Raw genomic sequence first — 19,366 nt, 5'->3', positions numbered from 1 at the left:
CTTATTTTTACGTACCTATAGGAATTCCTAAAGCATGTGCTACACGGTAGAGATGAAGAAGCTTAACTTCTATCCTGGTAGCTCCCGAAAAGTTTCCTTTATAGAGGAGCAATGTGATTGCAAGACAGGCCCCCTAATATCTAGGTAAGAATTGCAGTAACACTGCACGCCCCATCAGATTTAAATATGATTACAGAGATTACATTTTATTTCCTTTGAGGTGTTACACAAATTCAAGACATTTTATTTTTATTATAATTATCATTCTATTTCTCGTGTTCTTGATTCCATAATTCTCCACCTACCACATTCGAACCTCAAACGCCCAGAAATCGTATATGTATCTCAAATTAGATATTCTCCCACTGATTGTTTTCTCTTCCCAAGATCACTAGTGAACATCAATTTCCCCAGCCCAGAATAAGGATTCTCAATCAGGGAAAAGCCAAGGACACGCAGCTACCTCCCACCTTTAAACACAGAATAGCTTCTGATCCATCTGCGTCCCCTTTGTCCTACCTGATGCACACAACAGAAGACGCCTGCTGGGGGCTTCTCTCAAACACCTCGCTGCTACATTGTCAGTTACAATGTGTTTCCAAGGATCAGTCCCCCTCTTTGCTACTCATTCTGCTAGACTTTGCATTCAGGGGTGGTGGGGAGACTTCTGGTACTTAAAAATCTTGGAAGTTTCCCCCAAAATGAGGAGCCCCTTGTTGCTCTGCTGCTTCTCCAGCCTATCCTAGCACACTGCCCTCTTGTGGAGAGGGGAGCCACACTGAAAAGAACAGAGGGAAGACATTTTGTGAAAGATTGCAGGAACGAACACACACACACACACACACACACACACTTTCTCATACTCTGATAAATGAGTCCCAGACCCAGGCAGGCAGAGAGACAAATGGACAGGGGATTTCACAATCAGGAAATCAGCTCAAATGCCGTTTACCTCGGTGCTATGTCATACAGGGTGTGTCCCTGTAAAGATTCTATACATAGAAGGTAATCCTAAGTAAACAGCAACAAGCGCCTGGCAAGACGAAAAAGACGCTTCTGGGAACGTCATTCTGCACAGCAAGGAGCAAACAGCAGATTCCCTCGTTAGGAATGGGTCAGCGTGCTTCAGAGCTGAGCAGTCTGGAAGTTGGGAGACGTGGAATCAGCACAGAGCTGGTGCTATGATAATAGAGTCAGAGGTTTGAGTTCTAGCTCTGGTTTGACAGGTGATTCATCAAGCATCCAGAGGCTTATATAACACCTGACCTTGCCATGCCTTCTCTTCCTAGTTTAGGGAGCAGGACATCTCTTTCTCTCCTGAGGGCAGTGAAGAACCACAGAGAGCAGCAAGAAATGAATCACATCGGAAAAGGGGCCAGGCAACCAGCAAGACCCCTCAACCAGCTATACCACCTTGCCTCTCAAATTCTGAAGGTTCCTTCAGACCGGCATCTTCTGACCCTTATCACGGCAGCCCCAGAAACTCTCCAGTTTCATTCCTATCCCTACCCTGCCTGTAATTTCCTATGGGATAGTGGTAAGAGAAGGAGATTTGGAGTCAGACTTCTATTTGAATCTCAGGTCCACCATTCATCATGACTGCGTATAAGTCATTCTCACTTTTCTGAGCCTCTGTTTTCCCACCTGTAAGTTAAGACAACAATATCTACCTGTCAAGGCAGTTGAAAGTTCTATAGGATACTTGACGTAAAATACCTAGTATAGTGTCAGGCCCATTACAGACAATCAATATGTAGTATTCTCTCCCTTCCTCCCTTCCTCCCTCCCTCCTTCACCTATCTCCCAGGCTGGGAGGTAGTCACATAGCTGTACCAATCAGTAAGCATCTATAACTCCGAATAAGAAAACAAAACACCTATTATCAAGATATTTATATTTGTGGGGGCACCTGGGTGGCTCAGCTGTTAAGCATCTGCCTTCGGCTCAGGTCATGATCTCAGGGTCCTGGGATCGAGCCCCACATCGGGTTCCCTGCTCCACGGGAAGCCTGCTTCTCCCTCTACCACTCCCCCTGCTTGTGTTCCTGCTCTCACTATGTCTCTCTCTGTCCAATAAATAAATAAAATCTTAAAAAAAAAAAGAATTTATATTTGTGGATCTAACTATATTTAGCCCTGTGTGTGAAGAGGAAGTTAAAGTAATCATAAAGTTAATGTGGGTTTTAAATCTCTTCATATCAACTAGATATGTTTTGACAGTCTAAGTATTACACCTGCTAGGCGGTCCCTGAATTGGACAATCATGTTGAGGAAGGGAGATTTAAACAAGATGGATCAAAGACCGTAATGCTGTAAGCTAAGGTATAAAACAGATAGAATGCTAGATAGTGGTATATTATTAATTAGTTAGTTAATTAATTCACCTCCTGTCCTAAATTTCTCAACTCCTTCTAGCTGATTCCATTGATACCACCTATCTGCTGGCTACATTTTTACCCAGTTCCTGAACCAATCTTGATGGAGGCAGTAAGGAGAGCAATAGTCTCAGCTCCTTCTCCCCATTCTTCTTACCATACTCCCCAATCTGAGAAGACATAAAGTTGATCATTTTTCACAAGGGGTATCCAGTTATTCATAGTTAATACCCAAGCACTGTCAAATCTGGAGTCCTGTCCCGAACGTCTCACAGGTGCATAGGCTCTTCCTGTTCTTCCGGCTTCAATCAATTTTCTTTCATTAGATAAGAACTTCACACTATAGTCTGGTTACTGAGGTCCTGCTACAAATGGAAAGGACCCCCACACATGCACCCTGATAGATACCCTGCTGGCTTGGCACTTCAATATGGCCATCACCTCATCCCCACTATGCTTCATGCCCACCCACACACCCCTGAAACTCTTGCCCCCACGGTTCTGCTCACATCCTATAAACCCAAGTTGCTCATTTTTGCCTACATTTGAGTCTATAACCTAACTGTCCACCTTTACCTAGAATTTACCTCCATAACCTAGTTAGTTTATCTCAAATCACTCTCAGACAAGTGACCCTGAAGCTGGTGAGAGGTAAGAAAAGTCACCCAGTGGATATAGGCAGAATGGAGATCACTCATGGTCATAAAAAGAATAGTTGTAAGGCAGTAGCAGAGCCAGAGAGTGGGGTGGTTCAGGGAATAAACAGAAAATGAGGAGAAAGTTTAGGTAGCTTTCCTAAGATGTTTAAGTATGAATGAGAGAACTAAGTTGAGAAGTTCAAGGAGGGCTCATACAGTAGAGTTGTTTGGAAACTTAGGGCTCCAGCAAGATGAGGAAAAGAACTGGTGATATCTCAACATGCGGTAATCTCTCGCTCTAAAAACAAAACAAAATTTGGGGGAAGGGGCATGTCCTAGGCCTGAATATGTTACAAGGCCTAACACACAAAATGACATTGAAAAACAGAGAGTAAGATTAATAGAACAAATAAATATCCCAGAAATAAAATACATATTTAGGAATTTAATATAAAGAAGTCAGCATGAAACAAAACAAGCAGATTCTCAAGCTTGGTTACACATTAAGAATCTTGTAGGGAGCTTTCTAAAAAATACCAATCCTAGGGTTCACTGCCTCCCACCTTGGAAGAGATTGTGATGATTATGAATCCCATAATTACGATTTCACCTATCAGCATTGAAAAAAAAGGACTATTTCCCAGGAGAGACTAAATTATAGCTAAGTTGAGAACTATTGAGATTGATTATTATTATGTGGATTATGCATATTATGATTACTCGTTTGGCAATAATAATTTCCATCCTTGCTTCATTCTTATGCAAAATTAAATTTTAGTTGTAAAAATAATTATGTGTTTTAAGAAACAAAAAATAACAGTGTAAGTTATATTGGATTGGTGAGGACTTGGTAAGTTTAAAACAGAAGCAGCAGGCCCCACGCTTAGCTCAGAGTCTACTTGCTTCTCTCCCTTCCCCTGCATGTGTGTGCTCTCTCTGTCAAATAAATAAATAAAATCTTTAAAGAGAGAGAGAGAGAAGACTCCTTCCAATAGGGGGAAAAAAAAATCACAAAGAAAGGATCAACCAATAAATAAAAACATAGATATTCTATATAACTTAGTAACATAGTAAAAAAAATTACTAAAATGACAATAAATAAATGGTCATGAAAAGTGAAAAACAAAAGAAAGCCAATACCCCAAACCAAAATGTTTAACAAATACGGAAGAAGGGTAATGTAAGATTAAAGATGTTTACCTTAACTAGTAATTAATAATACACATTCAAGTAAAAACAAGATGCAAATTTTTTTGTCTATCCATATAAGAAGAAAAAAGGGAAAGAATTATGATGCTCTGAAGAACCCTATTTAAATAGCCCACTCTAACATAGTAACAGGGAATCTAAATTTCTACATTTATGGAAACAAATTTGGCATGTACGAAAAGAGCCTTAATGACATTCATAATTTTGACCCAGCAATTTCTCTCCCAGGAGTCAATTATAAAAGGATTTTTTTTTAAAGATTTTATTTTTAAGTAATCTCTACACCTAACGTGGGGCTCAAACTCATAATCCTGACACCAAGAGTCACACACACCACCAACTGAGCCAGCATCCCATAAAAGGATTTTTTTAATAAAAGATGTTTCTGAACATGCAAAAAAATTTTATTATACTGTTATTTATTTCTTTTGAAAGCAGAAATAGGCATGTGATTCAAAATAACCCCAGGACTTGAGCAATGGAATTGAGTGGAGGATATAAATGAAACACGATTGGCCATGTGTTGAAAATTGTTAAATTTGGGCTATGAATACATAGGTAGTCAACATACCATCCTACCCATTTGCCTGCTTTTGTATATACTTGAAATTCTCTACAATAAAAAAATGAAAAGTGGAAATAAATTTTCATCAGGAAAAGTGGGATGGTTAATTTTATGCTTCAACTTGCCTAGGCCATGGTACCAATATAATTGATCAAATGTTATTCTAGATGTTTCTGTGAAGGAATTTTTTTTATGAGATTAACATCTAAGTCGGTGAACTCTGAGTAAAGCAGATTACCCTCCATAATGTGGGTATACCTCATCCAATCAGTTGACAGTCTTAATAGAAAAAGACTGACGTCCCCAGAAGAAGAGGAAATTCTGCCAGCATGTTGGACTTAAACCGGGTCTCCAGCCTGCTTGCCTACCCTGAAGATTTTGGACTTCCCAACTATCCACAGATTCTTTAAAATAAATCTCAACGGATACATAGATACATAGACAGACAAACAAACATTCTGTTGGCTCTATTTTTCGGGAAAATCCTAACTAATACAAAGAGGGATGTCAAATTTTTATACAGCTATGCAATGGAATACTATAAATATATTAATTTTATGTTCAAGTTCATTAATTTTATGTTCAATTTTATATTCAGTTAACGTTTTTAATAATTTTTTTATGTTAGTAGGTAAAGTAATATAGTCAGATTTAAAATTCATCAGGCTCTAGTTTAATAAAGGTCTATATTGGCAGCCATGCTTTAACATTATCTCTGTCTCTCTCTTTCTGACTGTCATTTTGGGCAAGTTTTATCACATCCCTGGGTTTTAATTCCTAATTCATAAAATAACAGATCATAATCCTTCAACTGCCTAGTCAGAGACGTTCTGGCAAGACAAATAACATATGACAGGACTTTAAAATTTTAGACTAAAAGAATTTTATGGATTTCAGAAATCCAAGGTAGAATTATCATGTTCCCCCTTTCCCCTGCCCCCGCATGCCTACTGCCCTCTCTTCTGAAGTATCCTTGCTGCCCACAGTTAAAGCTTTTCAGTAGTAAATGATTTGAAGATCTGTTAAGCTGCTGTTAAGGCTTTGGTATTTCAGAGAATTTCAGGCCAATTCTACTCATTATTCCATCATTTTTTGATCATATGTTTTCTCCTCTCATATATCAATACCAATAATTTTTAGGAAGACAGATTGATGCAGATATGAGATGCACTAGGAGAAAAACCTGAGCTCAAATGAACGTTAAATAATACTATTTCTATACTAGCATGGATTCAAGTATAATGAGGCTCTGGCATTAATCTTTACTTTGGCTTCAGCTGCCTTCTGCCCTAGAATTGGTCATATTTTCCTCACCTAGATTATTTAATAGAAAGTTCTAAGAGAAATGAAGAATGAAAAGAATCTCAGGGTGCCTGGGTGGCTCAGTCAGTTAAGCGTCTGCCTTCAGCTCAGGTAATGATCCCAGGGTCCTGGGATCCAGCCCCACATCAATCTCTCTGCTCAGCAGGGATTCTGCTTCTCCCTCTCCCTCTGCATCTGTGTGCGCGTGCTCTCTTTCTCTCAAATAAATGAATAAAAATATTTTAAAAAAATTCTCTCCTAATACAGGCAAAGGGGATATGAGATCTCAGTTATGTCCCTGGGTTAGCACAACCTTGTGTGTGACCTTAAGTAAGTCAATTAACATATCTTTGTCAAAGGTTTGTATATAAAGCATCATGAAATATACAGAGTAAAAATATAAGGCATTATAATTATTTTTATTTAGTACCCAAGAAAGCAAAACTATGATAAAACCAAAGCTATATAACATACATTCACTTAGAAGAGAATTCAGAAGTGTAAAACCAGAGGAAAGGTGGACAACAGAGTTTGTCTCTATCCTTTTAAGTAAGACATGTAATACCTTCTACCATCCCCTCAAAATGGCTATGTAATCTAGTCCTTCTTTGCCACATGTTGACAGAAAGAATCAGATCTACAGAAAAGTTAGGAATAGTAAATGCACCCTACAAGGATGCAGAAAGCAGTTTAAAACAAAGGGATGTGAATATTGTTAGAAATACCTGCCACCGTCCTGGCTTCTTGATTTGTCTTGGGAATAAAAATGTGGCAGTGACATGAACTTTAAAGATTTGCTTGAGGGTGCCTGGGTGGCTCAGTTGGCTAAGCATCCGACTCATGATTTCAGCTCAGATCATGATCTTAGGGTTGTGAAATCGAGTCCCACGACAGGCTCTGCGCTCAGTGCAGTCTGCTTGAGCTTCTCTCTCCCTCTCTCTCTGCCCCTCCCCCCCACTCATGCTCTCTAAATAAATAAATGAATGAAAAAAATCTTTAAAGATTTGTTTGATTTTATTTTGAAATGAAAGAGGTAACAAGATCCCAATAGAGATAGGAAGAGAACAAAGATCATAACTTTATTATCTAAATCCAGAGGAAAACCCTCAAAATTTTTGCCTAATATTTATTTAAATTGAACAACAAAAATTTATTAAGTACTTTTCACCATCCCTTGCTCTGGTTCCCTCCTCTGTATGTCTCTCCTAACACAGTTTTAGATCTTTTCAGGACCCAGGAAAGGTTAAATATAGATATTGTATCCTGGACCCATATTATCTCTCCCTCCTTTCCCACAAACTCAGTTTCTTTCCGTGAGTCAACATGGAGCAGAGTTCAGACAATAAACCAAGTGAAGCAATCTGTTTTGTACTCTGCCCTGCTCTGCTCCTCCTTAACTGTCATTTATGGGTAGCATAGCTTCCTTAATACTGGTTTTTGCTTCCCGCTATATCCTAGCACATTTTATGGCATGTAGTTACAATGACAAACATTCAAATAGTGCTCCCCATGTGTTAGGCACTGTTCTAAGCACTTTACATATAGATGAAGAAACTGGGCCACAGAGAGATTAAGTAACTTGCTCCAGATCACACAGCTAGTAACAGGGATTTGGAATTCCCAGGTTGTGTGGCTTCGGAATCCGTTTTCTTACATTATACCATCTTCCTAGCAGATTCTTGAAAATATTTTCTCTTTTCTTTTTTCCTTTCTTTTTTGCTTCAATATTGCTTTCTTTTTGACCAAGATATAATTCACATACCATAAAACTCATCCTTTTTAAAGTGTATAATTCAGTGGTTTTTATATTCACAAAGTTGTACAACCATCACTGCTATCTAATTTTAGAATATTTCCATCATGGGGCGCCTGGGTGGCTCAGTCGTTAAGCGTCTGCCTTCAGCTCAGGTCATGATCCCAGGGTCCTGGGATTGAGCCCCGCATCGGGCTCCCTGCTCAGTGAGAAGCCTGCTTCTTCCTCTCCCTCTCCCCCTGCTTGTGTTCCCTCTCTTGCTGTGTCTCTCTCTGTCAAATAAATAAATAAAATCTTTTAAAAAAAAAATAGAATATTTCCATCATCCCCCAAAAGAAATCTGTACCAATAGCAGTCGCTCCCCAATGCCCACTCCCCCCAGCCCCTGGCAATCACTAACCTATTCGCTGTCTCTATGGATGTGCCCATTTTGAACATTTTATATGAATCGAATCATACAATCTGTAGCTTTGTGTCTGGTTCCTTTCACTTAGCATGTTTTTAAGGTCACCGATTATATTAGGGTTCTCTAGAGAAATAGAACCAATAAAATATGCAGATATGTAAGAGGAGATTTATTACAGGAATTGGCTCATGAATTTATGGAGGCCAAGAAGTTCCACAGTCCGCTGTCGGCAAGCTGGAAAGTCAGGAAAGCTGGTGGTACAATTCAGAGTGAGGCTGAAGCCCTGAGAACTGAGGACCACTGGTGTAAGTCCCACAGTCTGAAGGCCAGAGGATCAGGAGCTCCAATGTTGGAGGGCAGGAAAAGATAGATGTCCCATCTCAAGAGAGAAAGTCACCCTTCCTCCACCTTTTTTGCTGTATTCGGGCCCTTGGCAGGATGGATGATGCCAACCCACACTGGTGAGGGCAGGTCTTTATTCAGTCCATTGATTCAAATGCTAATCCTTTCCAGAAACGTCTTCACAGAGACACCCAGAAATAATGTTTCCCAGCTATCTAGGCATTCCTCAGCTCAGTCAAATTGACACATAAAATTAACCAGCACAGTCTGTGGTCTGAGCAGTTTTCTTTTTGTGCAAACTGATGCCACGCTCTCTCAACCTGTCTCTCCCTCTCTCCCTTTTCTCTCCCCCAATTCACTTCCACGCACCTCGCACCTGCCACGTTGTCTCCCTTAACTGTGGAAATCCTTCTTCCAATCCTCAGATCGATCTCCTGGGTGTTCCAAGTGATCTGACCTCAGTACAGCTGTGTTGAGGGTCGAGGAAAGCCCCAGGTCCCCCTACTTCTCCACCATCTGAACTCTGCCTCCTAACCATCACATCCATGTTGTAGCATAAATCAGTACTTCAGGGGCGCCTGGGTGGCTCAGTTGGTTAAGCGACTGCCTTCGGCTCAGGTCATGATCCTGGAGTCCCTGGATCGAGTCCCACATCGGGCTCCCTGCTCGGCAGGGAGTCTGCTTCTCCCTCTGACCCTCCCCCCTCTCATGTGCTCTCTCTCTCAAATAAATAAATAAAATCTTTAAAAAAAAAATCAGTACTTCATTCTTTTTTGTGGCTGAATAATGGTTTTAATTCTTAAATTTAAGTTTTTGACCTATTTTGAGTTAATTTCTGCATATGTTGTGAGGTAAGCATTCAATTTCATTCTTTTGCATGTGAATATCCATTGTTTCAGCACAATTTCAGTGTTTCTGTGTTGTATGTGAATATCCAGTGTGTCCGAACAATTAATTGTTTTGACACTGTGTGGAAAATCAAATGGCCACAGGTATGAGTTGGAGACTCTCAACTCTGTTCCACTGGTCTATATGGCTATCCTTATGCCAACAGTTCACAGTCTTAATTATTTAGCTTTGCAGTGAGTTTTAAAATCATTAAATATGAGTCCTCCAACTTTGTTCTCTTTTTGATGATTGTTTTGGATATTTTAAGACCCTTACATTCCAATGTGAATTTTAGAATCAGCTTGATCATTCCTGTAAAAAAAAGCCATCTGGAATTTGAGTAGATTACACTGACTATATAGATCAACTTGGGGAGTACTGCCATCTTAACAATATTAAGTCTTCCTACCTGAGAACACAGGATGTCTTTTGATCTATTTAGATCTTTAATTTTTTTCAATGATATTTTGTAGTTTTCAGTGGGCAACCCTCATTTGTTGTCGATGCTAACATTTACAGTTCTGTGGCCTCTAAAGGTTAAGCCAGAATTTGTGTATGACTTGGTGATATCACAGAATGTTCTGTCTCTGAGAAAATCCATTCTAGAACAGGTTGGTCAATACATGCCTCTTAGAGGCTGGCCAGACATGCTATCTATAGCTAATACCATAGCATACTAAAAGGCCACTACTGATCCTTCTCATATTTGGATAAATGCACAGACCATAGAGCACCATATTGTGCAGCTCTTAGTGTCAGAACCCAGTGTATTTTCTTGGATGAGCCTGAGTTCGTCTAATTTCTCAGGTTGCCACAAATTGGTAGGATTAGAGATGGTATCCAAAGAATGACATCTCTAAATTTCTATCAACATAAATACTTCTTCATATCTAATCTACGGAGAACACTGCTCCCTGGGCACCCAAAATATGTTTGACTGAGGTTTAAATAAAAGCCACAAAGGAGCAGCCCCCAATATCACTGTTAAATTATAACTCAGGTATAAAAATATAAGGATTTCCATCTAGCACAGAGAGTTCTATCCCAGGGTTCAATGCACTTCTTTTTGTGAGTGAATTATCTCACACACTATCTGAATATCTATAAACCCACAATCTGTGGCCTTGTGGATACTATCAAATCTTTATTGGCCATCTGTTTGTAGCTAAGGTAAGCTCATACTTCCGTTTTTAAGTCAGCTTGCCTCCATTCCCCAGTCAATGCTAACTCAGTGGATTAAAAATAATCAATTTTAATATCAGCCCAAGAAGAGCAGACCTGGAAAGATAAATGTGGTGGTAAAGGGGTGGTGCTTTATAGATAATTATAAGATCACATTTGATTTATTTATATTTCTTTTTTCCCAGTCCTACAGAATTGGAATATTCCTCAAAGCTATCTTCATTTTTATAAGAGAAAGCCACTTCAGAATACTCCACGGCTGTCTTAACAACTTCATACGTGGAAACCAAGGTCTGAGTGATCAGGTGACCTGGCGAGGTCAGAAGATCTAATCAGATGTGAAAGCTCCCGATCTAGAATTCCAGATTAGACCGTCCTAAGAATGGAATGTAGGTGACGACAAGAAGGACAGGGAGTGAAACCCAAGTCACCCGGTGATACGGGAGATGCTTGGGCTTCAAGAGCGGATGCAGATATGACAGGTTCAACTCTCAGTATCCAAAAGCCATTCTATTCCCGTGCTGTAAATGTAGTAACCACTGCGGTGCCTTCTGGCCTGCTATAGCCACACCTCCCTGCTAAAGAAACAATGGAAAGAGCAGCCCTGCCTTCCATCTCTTACTCTGCCTGCTGAGCCAGCTGTGAAGTACAACGCACTCTCCACAAATGCGCAGAATCCTGAACAACCAGCCGAGCCCTCTGAAAGCCACAGGAAAACCTCACGTCCACAGCCTACCAGTGAGGAAACTCGGGCACACGAGAGAGGCGTCCTCCAACAGCAAGCACTCAAGCCAGGGCTACCATTGTGTGTCTCCAATCTCTGCCTCGTGCTCTTTCACTACCATTCTCTACCATGCGTAAGGCTGGCTGGAGATTTGACCCCTTGTAGTTATTCAGTTAAGTTTTGTAGCAGTGAGGATAAGGAAAAGGATCCTAGTTTCTAGAATTCCTAATGCAATATACTTTCATGGTTTCTTCTGCCTGTTGGATCTTTGGGCTGTTTAGTGTCTGGACCAGGCTCAGAAAATCTACCCCATACATCTCCAAGGTTGAAGACTAGAGACTTCGCATTCCAGTTGTGTTTTCATTGCGGGCACTGCAGGGCTTTCAGAATACTCTAGTGGATACTGTATTTCCTTCTTCTTCCTCTGCCAGAACTCATTTTGACTCATACTAAGATAGCAGCCCCCCCAGAACACTAAAGGGATCGGGCGTTGAGACCTGTGGGTAAAGACCACAGAGGTAGGAGGCAGGGCAGCTGCAGGCCAGACTGGCTTGATTTGTGGAATCTGCTTATAAATCTGATGGAAAATAAGGCAATGGAGATAAATATTTAGCATTCTTTTAGCCTTCCTCCTCTTTCCTTGAACCACAAGCAAGCCTGTCACTTCTACTACTCAGATAAACAAGCCCTTTCCTGCTGCCTTAGCCTCTAACCAGCCAGAAGGAGCACTACGTTGGGGCCCAGACTGAGCACGTGGGCAAGGGCCAACAGGAGCTTTTCTTGCCTGGGCCAAGCCAGTCCCATCTGGCTTAAGAGGGACTTTGGAGAAGTTGACCCAAAGGATACAAACTAGGGGTGGCTTTAACATACAACTGGCCCTGATAGTTGAGTACTATCAGAAAAACGTGCTTAGGGGGTGCTGGGGTGGCTCAGTCAGTTAAGCGTCTGCCTTCAGCTCAGGTCATGATCCCAGGGTCTGGGATCGAGTCCCGCATCGGACTCCCTGCTCAGCGGGGAGCCTGCTTCTCCCTCTCTCTCTGCACCGCCCCCCTCCGCCCGCTCATGCTCTCTCTCTCAAATAAATAAATTTTTAAAAATCTTTTAAAAAAAGAGAAAAGAAAAATATGCTTAGGATCAATTTCTCCAAACTCCAAATTATCACCTTTCACAAATGTTTTTCATCATTCAGTTGATAGCATAATATGAATATAACATACATAGTGTCTCCTGGAGTTCTTCAACACAAAACTTTGCATTTACCCAACACAGTACATTTGGTTAAATCATTCAAAACTGATGAGACAAAAGCTAATAATTTTGAAGGTTTCTCCAGAAAGCAAATTGGCTTAAAATATGAGCATTATATGTTCATTATTGAGATTGACCTATGGCCATAACATATACTTTGAAACAGTTTTTTCTTAACCTTTAGAATCTGCTACGATTTGTTCTTAGTAGAATTCTAACATAGCCTAGAACTATATACATATAATAATTTTTATTTAGGCCAGTGTCCTAGAAATAGCACCACATTTCTGTCTTTTGTAACCTGACATTAAGCACCACTGCCGTTTACTGTGGTTGAGGCTATACGATGTTAACAGCCATAGCAGGAAAATTAAAACAGGCTTTCTTTTCATTTATAATTCTTGCCAATAATTTAGTCCATAACAATCTGCAAGTGCAGGTTTGAAAAATGTAATCACTATCTTCAAGTTGATTTGATCACGGCCATTATGAAGAATTAGCTATATGGATAAGTGGCTACCGCCAGAAAGATTGCAATTATAACTGAGGACACAGACTGAGTTGCAGGTGAAGACAGTTCTTAGAAGTTGGGACGCAACAGAGACTGATGAGGGCTAAAGAAGGCAGGAGCATCGGGAGATTCTTCCGTTCCCTGAAAACTCACCCTTACAAGTCGCATTCACAACATGATATAGCTGGAATCTACAGTGCCCAACTCAGCTGGCGTTCTAAGCAGGAGAAAGTAGAGAAGGGCATCTGAGCTGAGGGGGTAAGAGTAGTAACCTCAGGAAAAGAGGCTGAAGTCAAGGGACCGGTGGGAAGCCCTTCACCCCATCCCCACTTTCCTTTCTTGCCCAGAGGTGACTGTCACCCCAGCTAAATTCTAACCTATCCCCTCATTATTTTCCTAGTTAGGAAACTCAGAGAAATTGTGAGAAATTCAAAAATAAAAGACTCATTTTTTTTTAACCTGGGAAGATTCCCCTGAGGTTTCCCAGTCTACCTCAACCCTTCATTCGCTAAGAGAGGGGGAAACATATGAGATAACGAAGGACATTGAGGTAAATCATAATAAAAGAGTGAGCACAAAAAAAGTGCCAGAGCTTAAAACAGATTTCAGGTCCCTGCACTCAGGACTGGACTCTTTCCACTCTACATGGATGTTTGTGCAAGGAGCTGTTTTGTGGGTGGGTGTGTGCACTCATCCCCTTCTACTTTCATTTTCCCTGTTAGAAACTGGGTCCAAGAGATGATATGCTAATATAGAGCATCGAATACTCAACTTGCTTACTTAGTGCTTAATTGATTCATCTGTTATTATCTTGCTCTTCCCAACCAGATGTTAATTTCCTGGAGGGCCTGGTCAGCTTCTTTAGGTCCTTCATTAGCACAGCCCAGAAGTAGGCAGAGGGCAGTAGCCACATCTAAAGTCAGAAGTACGGTGGGCAATTGAGACTGACTAAACCTAGCCTGGTGGGAAGGACAAGAATGAAGTGAGAGAGAGAGACACCTTCATGAGAACAAGAATTTCAGGACTTCGTCTACTTTCTTTCTTCATTACTGTATCCCTTCCACTAGACCAGTGTCTGACACATACCAAAATCATATGTTTGCTCAATAAAAAAATAGCTAACTTCACCTATAACATTGAGGGACGCCTGGGTGGTGCAGTCAGTTAAGCATCTGACTCCTGATTTCAGCTCAGGTCATGATCTCCGGGTTGTGGGATCAAGTCCCTCATCAGGCTCCCCACTTGGCAGAGAGTGCACCTGAAATTCTCTCCCTCTCCCTCAGCACCTCCCCTCCCATTCTCTCTCTCTCTCTCTAAAATAAATAAATAAATCTTTAAAAAATTAAAATATAAAAATAGCATTGGATCCAAAAGAAATTTTTATAGAAAAATAACCACTACAAATAAACTGGGTATAAAGAATTTAATTGTAATGCTAAAAGTACAAATAGGGCTGGGAAATCGTTTCTAACAGTGTTAGATAGGAAGTATCAGGGTAGCCAGCTCTCTGCTCAGTGGGAACACATTTTTAGTTCTATCATTAGGCAGGACACTGGTTTTCTCTATAAAAGGGATATAAAGTTCTTTGCTACACATAGCAAGCAAAACATTGATCCATCAGAGTGAAAATAGGACAATAAACCCAATAAAGAAAACCCAGTCATTGAAAGCTCAGTGTGGCTGGCAGATAACAGCCCCTCAAAGACATCTATGTCCAAATCTCCAGAACTACGAATATGTTAGTTTTTAATAGTGTTAACATAGCAAAAGGGAATAAAGATTGCAGATGGAATTAAGCAACTGACCTTAAAACAGGGAGATTATTCTGGATTATCCTGCAAGTCTGATGTAATCACAAAGACCCTGAATGTGGAAGAAAAAGGCCCGAGTATCACTGCCGGCATGAGGAGTGTGAGAAAAACGACATGGCTTTGCAGATGGAAGAGTCACAAGCCGAGGAATGCAAGCAGTCTTTAGAAGCTGAAAAAAGGCAAGGAAAAGGATGCTCCCCTAGAGCCTCCAGAAGCAATGCAGACCAGTCTACCCATCTTAGACTCCCGACTTCCAGAACTGTAAGATAAAAATCTGTGTTGGTTTAAACCACCAAATGTGTGCTGATTTGTTACAGAAGCAGTAGGAAACTAACACACTCGGGGCACCTGGGGCGCTCAGTTGGTTAAGCGTCTGACTCTTAATCTAGGCTCAGGTCATGCTCTCAAAGTCGTGGGATCGAGCCCCGTGTCAGGCTCTGCACTGGGCTCGCAGCCTGCTTAAGATTCTCCCTCTCCCTCTCCCTCTGCCCCTGCCCCTACCCTCACCACCCACCCCCTCCTCAGCGCACATACTCTCTCCCTCTCTCTCTTCTTTAAAAAAATAAAATAAAATAAAAAAGGAAACCAACACACTCAGTTTAAAACAGAGCTGCAGAATCACAAAAGTCCCTGTAGGAGTTTGGAGCACATGCTCCCAGGAGCTGGTTGCCGAGAGTTGGAAAAGGTGGGAAAACAAAGTTTCTGCAGAAGACAACTGAAATACATGTGCTCAACTAACTTGGAGTGTGTACGTAATTCAAGAACAAGGAACTGTTACGGGTTGAAGTGTGGCACCCCGAAATTCACATGTTGAAGTCCTAGCTTCCAGTACCACAGAATGTGACCTTATTTGGCAATTGTCATTACAGAGGTAATTGAGCTAAGAGGAGGTCATTAAAGTGGGCCCTAATCCAATATAACTGGTGTCCTTTTATTTATTTATTTTTAAAGATTTTATTTATTTATTTGACAGAGAGAGACGCAGCGAGAGAGGGAACGCAAGCAGGGGGAGTGGGAGAGGGAGAAGCAGGCTTCCCACCCAGCAGGGAGCCCGATGCGGGGTTCGATCCCAGGATCCTGGGATCGTGACCCGAGCCAAAGGCAGACGCTTAACAACTGAGCCACCCAGGCGCCCCAACTGGTGCCCTCTTAAAAGGGGGAAATTTGAAGACACATATGCAGGAAGGATGCTGTATGAACATAAAGACGGCCATCTTTCTACAAGCGAAAGAAAAAGGCCTGGGACAAATCTTTCCCTCCCAGCGCTCAGAAAGAACCAACACTGCCAACAGCTTGACTTCAGACTTCTGGCCTCCAGAACTATGAGACACTAAATTCCTATTGCTCAAGCCACTCAGCTTGTGGTTGGTTAGAGCAGCCCCAGCAAACTAACACCGTGATAAAGGCACTGAAGAAAGGGTGTACGAAGCAAACAGGTGTGCGGTCCTATTGAATTTTGCTTTCTTGAGGTTCACAGATACTGTGTTTTTTACAAACTGCAGGTCTGTGGCAACCTTGCATTTTTTCAACAACATTTGCTCACTTTGTGTCTCTGTGTCACATTTTGGTTATTCTCACATTTCAAACTTTTTAAATTATTATTTTATTTGTTACCGTGGTCTGCATTCAGTGATTATGACTCGCTGAAAGCTCAGGTAACAGTTAACATGCTTTTAGCAATGAAGTTTTTTTAAAGGATTGATTTATTTATATTGGGGGGGAGGGAAAGAGTCTTTTTTTTTTAATTTTTTATTGTTATGTTAATCCCCATACATTACATCATTAGTTTTAGATGTAGTGTTCCATGATTCACTGGTTGTGCATAACACCCAGTGCTCCACGCAGAACGTGCCCTCTTTAATACCCATCACCAGGCTAACCCATCCCCCCACCCCCTCCCCTCTAGAACCCTCAGTTTGTTTTTCAGAGTCCATCGTCTCTCATGGTTCGTCTACCCCTCCGATTTCCCCCCTTCATTCTTCCCCTCCTGCTACATTCTTCTTTTTTTTTTCTTTCTTAACATATATTGCATTATTTGTTTCAGAGGTACAGATCTGAGATTCAACAGTCTTGCACAATTCACAGCGCTTACCAGAGCACATACCCTCCCCAGTGTCCATCACCCAGTCACCCCATCCCTACCCCCCACCCCCCAGTCCAGCAACTTTTTTTTAAAGATTTTATTTATTTATTTATTTATTTTTAAGATTTTATTTGTTTGTCAGAGAGAGAGAGAGAGAGAACAAACAGGGAGAGCTGCAGGCAGAGGGAGAAACAGGCTCCCCAATGAGCAAGGAGCCGAATGCAGGACTCAATCCTAGGACCCTGGGATCATGACCTGAGTCTAAGGCAGATGCTTAACCGACTGAACCACCCAGGCACCCCAAGATCTTATTTATTTCTTTGAGAGAGAGAAGGCATGCGCATGAGAGAGAGCAAGCAGGAGCTGTGGGGAGGGGCAGAGGGAGAGGGACAAACAGACTCCCCGCTTGGCAGGGAGCCCGAGGCAGGGCTGGATCCCCATCAAAGGACCCCAGGATCACAACCTGAGCCCACGGCAGATGATTAACCCACTGAGCTACCCAGACACCCCTAGGGAGAGTCTTTAAAAAAAAAACAATGATAATTTTTTCTAAGATTTTATTTATTTATTTATTTGAGAGAGAGAGACATAGATAGTGACAGAGATAGTGAGAGAGAGCACAGGTGAGGAGGAGAGGGAGAAGCAGGTTCCCCGCTGAGCAGGGAGCCCAGCATGGGGCTGGATCCTAGGACCCCGGGATCATGACCGATCCAAAGGCAGATGCGCAACCGCTTGAGCCACCCAGATGCCCCTGATAATTTTTTTTTAAGATTTTATTTATTTATTTGTCAAAGAGAGAGAAAGAGCACAAGCAGGGGGAGCGGCAGGCAGAGGGAGAAGCAGGCTCCCCACTGAGCAGGGAGTCCGATGTGGGTCTCGATCCCAGGATCATGACCTGAGCCGAAGGCAGACCCTTAACCAACAGAGCCACCCAGGCGTCCAGGAAAGAGAGTCTTAAGCAGACTCCACACTGAACATGGAGCCTGGTGCTGGGCTCTATCTCAAGACCCTGAGATCACAACCTGAGCAGAAAGCAAGAGCCTGGCACTTTAACGAACCGTACCACCCAGGCTCCCGAGCAATAAAGTACTTCTAATCAAGGTATGCACATTGTTTTTTTACACATAATGCTATTGCACATTTAATGGACTACAGTACAGTGTAAACATAACTTTTATTTGTACTGGAATCAAACATTTCATTTGACTCCCTTCATTACAATGTTCGCTTTATTGCAGTGGTCTGAAACCAAACCCGCAATATCTCTGAAGTCTGCCCCAACAGTTGGCCCTTGAACAATGCAGGGTTTAGGGACACCGACCCCCTGAGCAGCAGCAAATAAGCACATACCTTTTGATTCCCCAAAAACTGAACTACTACTAGCCTGTTGACTGGAAGTCTTACCATTAACATAAACAATCGAGCAACACTTATTTTGTAGATTATATGTATTATATACTGTACTCTTATAATAAAGTAAGTTACAGAAAACACTTAAAAATCATAAGAGAAACTACATTTACAGCACTGTTCTGGATTTATTTTTAAAAATCCATGTATAAGGAGACCCACACAACTCAAACCCAGGTTGTTCCTGGGACAACTGTACCTCTCACTAAAAGACCAGGCTGGCCCCTCCCGGGGGGAGGGGGGAGGCGGGGGGGGGGGGGGGGGAGGCGGGGGGGGGGTAGGAGTACTGAGGAGGGTCAGTCAGGTGGAGGGCACGGTTCTCAGGTGCATCTCAGTGTGTGCGTGCTGCACCTTACAGGAGCCTGAGTGCTTGATTTCCACAACCGCTGATGGCTCTCACTAAGTAGCAGGAAGAAAGCTTGGTCTGAAATGTATGAGAAACTCAGATGGCAAGAGGATTCCTAACAGAAAGAGGCCACGGTCACCTAAATGAAAGGGAAAGAAAGCAGACAAAATGGGGACGAGGTTGACAGGGAGAAGGGAAAGAGGCACAGAAAAAGAGAAGACAAATTAAGAAGAAAACAGAAATTCGGTCACGAAGGAATGGCATATCACACTGTACAGTCATAAACATATAAAAGACAAAACCCGTAAGATGTTCCTTCCAAAGAAATACGGGTTCATTCACCTGGTGATTATTGTTCGTTCACATAAAATTCGAACCGCCGCTCACAACCGTCCCACTCTGGTCCCCACTCTTTTCTTCCCAAACGTCCAGGTCCACCCCTAGCTGCATCCCTGCCATCCGGCGCCCACCCTTCCTGCCCCCCAACCCCAGTTCACTACCGTGTCCCTCCTCCGGCCACTCTGATTTCAGGTGCAACTGGCTCAGCCAGAGGGTAAAAAATGATCGCTTTGGA

At 41.9% G+C, this 19,366-nt stretch overlaps 1 protein-coding gene across 3 annotated transcripts in view; it reads right to left on the bottom strand.

Annotated features, from left to right (window-relative positions):
* Positions 1-19,366, bottom strand: part of STYK1 (serine/threonine/tyrosine kinase 1) — a 63,099-nt gene that overhangs the window by 29,984 nt on the left and 13,749 nt on the right. The gene's annotated exons all lie outside the window — the stretch shown is intronic.

The sequence above is a fragment of the Mirounga angustirostris genome, unplaced genomic scaffold (genome assembly GCF_029215605.1).
Source record: "Mirounga angustirostris isolate CCGP_5_RB_7025 unplaced genomic scaffold, mMirAng1.0.hap1 SCAF_5, whole genome shotgun sequence".
NCBI classification, from domain to species: Eukaryota; Metazoa; Chordata; class Mammalia; order Carnivora; family Phocidae; genus Mirounga; species Mirounga angustirostris.
Note: the sequence above shows the minus strand (reverse complement) of the source record. Positions and strands in the feature narration are given on the sequence as shown.